A 9096-nucleotide genomic window follows, 5' to 3' on the forward strand; every position below is an offset into this window, starting at 1 on the left:
AGTTACTTGAAAGTTCAGGATCGCCCCAGTCCTTTTTCATTTATTTTGCATGGACGCCAATGCACTTTAATGCATGCAAATCAGCGCATGCATTCTCTAGTTAATGAAGTTCCTCCGTCTGAGCTGAGCTGATTTGAGCTGATATATATTAATCTGGTCGCTGCTACTCCCATCTCAATAGTGATGCTGCAGCGTATGCGGGAAGTATACTTAAGTAGACAGGTTTAGAAGTGAGCACATACCTCCCAACCATCCTGCTTTTTTGCAAGACAGTCCAGGTTTGTGGGCAGTGTGACCAATGGCGATCAGGGGCTAGTTGGGGGAGATCCTCGGATCGCACCTGACAGGCCCAGTAAACTGTGAACTTGATAGAGATCTATGCTGCCCTAGCTTCCACATGGCTACTTCACAACAAATTGAAGCTGGGTGCCGGACACATGAGGTAGGTGGGTATTCCTGCCCTGACCTCTAATAATACCCCTGGTGCTGCATCTACCCTCCCAACGTTGTCCCAAAGTTGTCCCAATTTGAACAGCTAAAATGTTGTGGGGTTGTAGTTGAGAGCGAATTAATATTTACAGAATATTCTCTGCATAATCTCCTTTTTTTTGAGATTAAAGTTTCCCAGCTGTACTGCCAATGCAAGGATTCGCCAAGATGATCTTAGTAAATATACGGGATGCTTTCGATGTAACTTGCCAAGTCTGGATGACTCAAATCCCATACAAATCACTTATAAAGCGAGGTAGACATCAGCAGACAATTAAAGTGACATGCGCACTGTTTGCATACCTTTCTTGCAAGATCAGTGTGGGCCGTGAACAAATTTCCAACAAAAACAACGCAAGGAATTTATCTTTCAGAGAGGAGATGATCCAGAAGAGAAGTGAATGAGGAGGCTAAATCATTGGTGGGGAAGTGGAAGATGTTTTGACATGTTGCTGTAGACCACACATACTTCTGGTGTTACACGTCTTTCCTGGTTAGGAGAATCTCAAAGACGTGCTGGAGAATAACACAATGGGAAAGGCGGGATAAGTAGGGCATGACTTATAAACTCATTCCGCATGTTATCAGGACCAATCTTCCATAAAGGCAAACAAGGCAGCTGCCTAGGCCACCGCGATTATGGTGGCTCTGAAGAAGCCCAAGCATATGGGATAAAAGAAACATAATTCGCCTAGAAGCACCTTGTAACAATAGTGCAAAGGGGGCTGCTTCCCTTACCCGGCTATCCCCAATTTTTTAAACTGAGTACCTAGGATCAGAATGTGAGAGGGAGATCCCCCAACACAGCTTCCATACCTAACATGATTACTTACAACCCCCAGCTACAGCCCCTGGTTGTCGCTCATGTCCGTCAATAAGCCAAGGCCCTGATGTACATTTATACCCAGCAACCTATGCTTTCAACCAAAAGTACAACTGCCAACATCCCATACTACTCTATTGATAGCACTAGTGGTCACTTTCCGCCTGCCCAAAGGTGGCTTCATCAGGAGGATGGAGCTCAGTTTAAGAAGCCTTAATCGCAATCTGATTGGGAGGAGTAAAAGTCTAGCTCTGGGTTCCTAGACTAAGCACTTTTCCCAAAATGAGCCACAGCCTTGGGGGTAAGTTCAACCAGTGGTTCATCTTAATGAAATTACATTTAAATATTTAGTATGGCATCCTAACAATGAATAGCTGCCATGCCACGTAATTACAGAAGAAAAAAAAAAAAAAGATACTCCACAACCCTTAAAGGAGTATGGTCGCCAAAGTCAAGAGAGGAAACTTCATCAGAAAAGCGTCAAAAGAAAGAAAGAATGAAAGGTCAACCCTTTGGAGATACCTACAGAATGTAGAGGATGGGAAGACATTAAAAGCTATATAGATATTTAAGGAAGAGATGGAGAAGGTTCTAGTCGGAGGGGGACAAGGTATTTGGGCACCTCTTTTATTTATTAAAGATCCATATAGGGCAAGAGAAATTGTGTTTCACCTTTGTCTTATACTGATCAGTGGCGTCTCCAGCTTTCATATTTAGGGGGGGCACATGGGGGGCCAGGGACCAAAGTAGGGGGGCCAATTATAAAACGGTACATATACACTATATATATATATATATATATATATACACACACACACGTTAGACGTGCATTTTTAACTACATAATATGCACTTATCTTTTTGAAGTAAAGACTGTGATTAAAATATGATTTCAAAATAACAGCTAAAGTGACAGTTATATAAATATTACACCCTGCTGCAGATATATAGAAATATTACACCCTGCTTCCGATATATATTAATATTAACCCCTGCTGCGGATATATATTAATATTAGCCCCTGCTGCGGATACATACTTATATTATACCCTGCTGCCGATATACATAGAAATTATACCCTGCTGCCAACATATATTAATATTAGCCCCTACTGCCGATATATATTATTAGTCCCTGCAGCCAATATATATAAATATTAGCCCCTGCAGCCAATATTTATTGATAATAGGCCCTGCAGCCGATATATATAAACATTAGTCCCAGCTTCCGATATATATTAATATTAGCCCCTGCTGCCGATATATATAAATATTAGTCCCAGCTTTCAATATATATTAATATTAGCCCCTGCAGCCAATATATATTAATATTAGACCCTGCTGCCAATATATTTGCCACACTGACTGCAGATCAGGGGAGGACTGTGAGAGTCAGTGCAGTCTTCCCTCCTTCTGACTGCACCGTGACATTGAGAGGTCCTCTCCCCTGTAATCATTCCCAGAGTCCCTTTGTCCCCTCATTCACTAAACCATGCCGCTCTTTTACTTACACCCTGTAGTTCAGGTATAGATCAAATAAACAACACATGGAAACAGCACATGCAACTGAATGAGATAAAAAAAAAAAAAAACTGTATTTGCAGGTATACATAAATAATGTATGGAAACATAGCAGATACAGATCAACAGAATTTGACACACTATTTGACATCCAAACAACTATAAATCATTCTTTTTTATCACATTATTAAAATCCCAGAAATCAAAAAAGTTAAAAGGCCCAAATAAATTAAGGAGATTAGACATAATGGAAACTTCAACAAAACTTTTAGCCATTAATGCATCACAACCATCTTAGCGCCAAATGAACACCTCATCACAGATAACACAATGCATACAGCTGCATATAACTAAGCTGAGTACCACTTGGTCTGTGAAGGCCTGTGAAACCAAAGGGGAATAGCATCCTGTATAGTGTAATCAAGAATTGAGTTTCACAAACTCTGAACCAACATCTAACTTTTAATAATATATTCAGATTGAAATAACACAAAACATTTACTTTTCCTCTGATTTCTAGGCCTAGAAAGTTTTGTCCTCTGAAGTGACCACAAAATCTGGATAAATAAAAATTACAAAGTTTTATTTAACCCTCTACAGCACGTAAAGTGCCAGGAAACAGATGACCAAACTCATATCAGGACAGGCTCTGCCACACTGACAGCCAAACACATACCCCAGGACAGGCTCTGCCACACTGACACCCAAACACATACACCAGGACAGGCTCTGCTGCCACATGGACCCCCACATCAGGATGGGATAACCATATAAAATGCCTTCCACATTGCTTTGCTGTTTGTGTGTATTGACCCTTGTGTATTTGTGCCCCCCCAGCCACCCCCCTTTGTGCATTTTTGCAATACACCCTTGTGTATTGATTTATTTGATGCCCCCAGCCAGCCCCCCCTCCCTTGTGTATTGATTTATTTGATGCCCCCAGCCAGCCCCCCCTCCCTTGTGTATTGATTTATTTGATGCCCCCAGCCAGCCCCCTCCCTTGTGTATTGATTTATTTGATGCCCCCAGCCAGCCCCCCTCCCTTGTGTATTGATGCACCAACCCCTTGTACTGGTTAATATAATGGCCCCCATGCGCATGTGTATTAACCCCTCCCCGTTTGTGTATTGATATATGTGACATCCTTCTTACCACCCTGATGTGTAATTATGTCCCCAGCCACCATCTTTTTGTATTATTTAATTTTCCCAATGCAGCCCCCCCTTGTTAATGTCCCTCCTTCTGTCACCTCCACTATTTATTTAAAATAAAATACTTTTTTTGCTGGCCTTCATTCTTCCACTGTAACACAGCAGACTGCTCTTCTCCCTCATGCTCTTCTCCCTGTCAGGCAGTGACAAGCAACTGTTCCGTAAGAGCCCGCCCCCTTCAAAGGGGCGGGACGAAGAGCCTCAGTCAGTGATTGGCATGCCGGCAATCCATTAAGCAGCCAGCGGAGGCGGTTTTACAGCCGCTTTGAAACTGCCAGCCGCATCGGTTGCAATTGGAGCTTAGTGTTCCGGCACACCGGGTCAATGGTATAGTGTTTCAATTGGGGGGGCACACTGGGGGGCACAGCATAATGTAGGGGGGGCCATGGCCCCCTCTGGCGACGCCACTGATACTGATCTCTCCAGTAGTTGATCCAAAGTAAATGTGGTTGAGTAAGGTGGGCAGTTCAAGAGACAAAAAAAAAACACCTAAATAAATGACTGCAATTTTCCATCTTAGAAGGGGGCATTGCTTTATCATTAAATATATTACAGGCTTATCTACAGATTATAATTACATCTGCTCTGACTACCATTGCTACCTAACAGATACTGTAGGAGTCTGTAGTCAACTTTGGTGGCATCCAATAAATTAATTTGCCACACCTCAAGGCACCTCATGAGGTCACACGGGCTCTGGGGCACATACATGTGTCACTGGTAGCACATAGGTGTCGTTTAGTACTTCAGACCTCTATCAGCAACAAAAGTAATGTGGACCCAAGTTCAAATCAGATGATGTCCCAAGCAGCATACCAGAAAATAAGGGGGGTTCCTCAAGAACACTAAAAGGATCAGGAACACAAGTGCCCTGATGTAATAACAGTCAATATATAACAAGGTCTGTGCTACTGTCAAAACCACAGTCAAACTACAGCAGAGAATGTACCAAAAAGTTATTACACAATAAATGTTGGTCCAATAAAGGGTATCACCTTCAACTAAGGATGCCATGTTCGTATTTTATTTATTAAAACTCCCATATTTTTAGTATTTTTCTATTACATCAGAAAAAAAGACCAATGAGGACATGTTCGATAAGGAATCTCATCCCCCCAACCACCCAGTTTTAGTGCCCATAAACACTGTCAAGTATCCTCAAAAGAAGGTTTTGTCTCCATTCCACTTGGACCTTTTTCCATAGTATGGGTGTAGAAATCAGGTTTACCAAAACTGATTGTGGCTATGATAAGTTGATGTACCAGGAATATGTGTTCATGAAACACTGGACTCAAAAGCATGGCGATGTGGGGGGTTTCATCACTATGGAGAATGTAACGCTCTGGTCATGATCTCTCTTGACTGACAAACCATTGTTAAGGGACCCTCTGAGCACTGAAACAATGCAGTAGACTGGGATAGGTTGTAGGTGAAGGAACGTATCAAGTCAATGAAAAAGGCAGCGCAGGACCTCAAGAAGGCCAAAGATGGAAACTATGAAGATTAAAAAGATCTGCGTTATGTCCCATCAATAGGTCCCAATGTGGCTAGAGACCTCTAGGTGTGTACTGTAGGACCCCACGTGTTAATAATGCTTCCCATCCATCCTTGCTTTTGTTTGAACCTGTATTTTCATATTACATATGTATGAGTGGTATACTTTTTTTAGTAGCATACAAGAGGTGAAGAAATGATTTATCAATAGTGATTGTAATTAATATATTCAATAGTTGTGTGTTTATCAATATGGGTCTATTAGTTGCTGTTTGTTCGTGTTGGGTTGTTGAAACTTCAACTGAACATCCAAGTGGTAGGAAGTGAAAGGATTCATGGACTGCAGCAAGTAATGTATACTGAAGTGTTTGCTACAATGGGCTTAATCAGTCACATAAACCAAGAATGTTAGAAATGTATAAAATGTGTTGCCAGGATCCTGAGATGATAATTTTTTATGTTAGCCATCAAGTGTATGCAGGAGGGGTGCCAGAGACATTGTTTGCCTACAATGTTAGAAACACTAGAGCTGGCACTGTTTCTGCCTATATTTGAGGGCGAGCGTGTGTATGTGATTGTCTATTTATTAAAAGGCTATAATTTTTATGATAGCAATGTCCCCTCAGTGCCAATCTGGCACAATATATTGCTTTACCTTCAGTATTACAGTAACTGTGGGCGAACCTGCCACTTCTTGTAATGTGTGCCTAAAAAATATGCCAAAAATGTACCATTCGCACTTAATAAGAGTGTAAATGTGATGGCAACATTTTGCTCCGACCCTCGTGTAAAACGGGTGTCCCTGTCCTATTAATGGCACCAGCCCAAATGCCTACAAACATGCATGCGCACAACATTGTACAAATGCACTAGACAATCCAAAAAGATACCATAATGGCGTGTCATCACGCGTGTAACAGAAAACCACTCTATACCGGGCAAAGACAAGAAAAAGGTTTTAAAAAAGAGAGATTATCGTGTTCCATCGGTTACTTATGAGGACACTACAATGTAGCACGTTGCAACTGATATGCGCTAATTAATCACTTACACAAATGGCCACATATAGTATGAAAATTAATACATTTCATTTAAAAAAAATACTATTTGGGGAAAATAAAGTTAGATTTGGCCTTGGGTGCCCTGAGTAGATATGCCTTCTATTCAGGCCATTTTTTCCGTCATTCCTCCCTTCGCCTTCTTGTTAAGATATGTATAAAGCGAGCTCTGTACTCTGATGGGATACAACGAAAGAGAAAGTGGAGCAAAAAGTAACAAAGCGTTTTCCGTGGACACAAGCCGCTTACCTTAACAATGCAGGGAGACTACCTGATCCCTCTCATGCCGTAATCCACTAATTGTCAGGGAGAGCAGGACAGGGAAGAAGAGAGCAGGGAGAGAGAACGCGGGACGGAGGGGTGGGGAGAGGCAAGCTGACATGTTTGTACAATGCTTTTTTTTTTTTTTTCGTTTTCTCTAGGAGTTTGATTACAGGGTGTGTCGAATCAGACACAGGTACGAGAGTATAGAAGGTGTTACGCTGACTCCTAGATAACATGAGCCATGAAAAGCAGGGAACACTGTGAGTTCAGCTATTATTGTTGACTATAATTCCCATCAGTTCCAGAGATTTGTTTTTTTTTGTCATTCTAAGCATGATGGGAAATCAACACGCAGCGTGCCAAAGTCTGCCTATCCCTGCAGGCACTTTATGGAAATTGGGTGAAAAGGGACTGGGAGCAAAGGAGTACACGGCGTACAATCCACACTTTATAGTAGCTGGTGCTTTAAGGTCGTATACAGTGGAATAAGTGCATGAATGAATATTGACTTCATCTACGATTATATCTATGATATGTTTCAATAAAATCTCTGTTATAGTTCTAGCCTCCCATGCCTACCTTTTGGTAAAGATCAGTAAAAGTCCAATTGCATACTGGGTCCGGCAGTCACCTATACATTATGCACATAATGGAAATAATGGAAAGCCAACAAATCAATTCTATTGTAGGCGGTGGTGGAGGAGGGTTGACTGTTCTTGAAGAGATAATCACGGTCATGTGTTTAATGCTTAGGGTTTATTATGGCTTTTTACTAGAACACAGTTAAAGGTGAACTCACAAATCAATACGTGTCAGTTCTAGTAGGCAGCATTTATAAGGACAAATAAGGGAAAAAAGCCCATAAAAGCAGCCATGGTAATTTCTTCATTAGTTAGAAGCTGCCTTCAGACATCAGGTAGCAGAAGGTTTGAAGAAAAAAAGACAGTCCCTACTGACCATCATGGGTCCTATGATTATGTATTTGAAGGAGAAACCCCCATCTGTGATCTGGCCACTTGAGGTCATAAATTATCATGCCGTGCTCTGATTTCGGTTTTTACTGTATCAATAAACTGGAAGTTTTAATCATTCTGCTCTCTGCATACATTAATCAACCCCCCTCCGCAATCTGTACTTTATCAGAGGGCAGCAAGACGTCTTTATATAATAATATAATTTAAATTGCAACTCGTGCAATGCATTGCTCACCTTCCCGCTATTCAAATGATTTCGAGAGCAAGTCCCCTGTATTGCGTATTCAATGCAGTATTGTATACGGTGATACGATGTAGCATCTTACAAAAGACCAACAAAACACAACCAACAATAGTGTTCCAAGTAAAACGCTGAGCTGATGGTTGGTGGCAATGCTTATGATATTCTGCTAAGCAAATTAACCCCAAACATTCATGAGCGTAGTATTTATATAGTAGATTGTCCTAAGATAACAAAGCTAGAACACATACACGCAGAAAATATACTGATGACAAAAATGAATATTATTTGTCACCGTATTTGTAAAAAAAAACACCCTGTTTTTAAACTTAAAGTAGTAAAATAAAGAAAGTATGGCGGTTGGTTCCCTGTTAAGACAAATTCAGATTAGAGGAGTTAGGCAATGTTATCAGATGAAATCTTATTTACGTATATTAGCTACTGATGCCGGCTCCTGCGTGTGATCTCCGGCAGGATATTGAGTCACGTGAAAACTATGGAATTCTGTCTGAGCTATGGATCTGGAAGGCCCAGTCTGGTGACTCTGAATGAACTGCTGACTCAGGCCGTCAGATCCGTCGCTCCAAATATGACTAAGGCGCTTCTTGACTTCTAAGGAAACGGAGCAGGGATCTGGGATTTTGTGTGAACTTGTTCTACCTGCTCCAACTGACTTTTTTTTTTTTAACGGAACTAAATTCTAATAAAATGAAGAGGAAACATAGTTATGACGCTAACCTGCCTTGGGGTAATTTTTTTTTATTAGACACTTCTAAGGGATTTCCAACACACCGTACTGTTTATTATCTGTAGTAGTAGTTGTTTGTGTTGAATCTATGTTTCTTTTTGCCATTTAAATCGTACAAAATCAGTTACCAATTGTCATATCGGTCATTTAGGACACGTGTGCATTTTATTATTATTATAGTTTTATATAGCGCCATCATATTCAGCAGCGCTGTACAATGGGTAACCAGGACATAACGAGTAGTATATAACGCAGAAACAAGGGATTAGGAGGGA

Source organism: Sceloporus occidentalis, unplaced genomic scaffold (genome assembly GCF_023333645.1).
Source record: "Sceloporus occidentalis isolate IW3139 unplaced genomic scaffold, rSceOcc1.0.p SCAF_100, whole genome shotgun sequence".
NCBI classification, from domain to species: domain Eukaryota; kingdom Metazoa; phylum Chordata; class Lepidosauria; order Squamata; family Phrynosomatidae; genus Sceloporus; species Sceloporus occidentalis.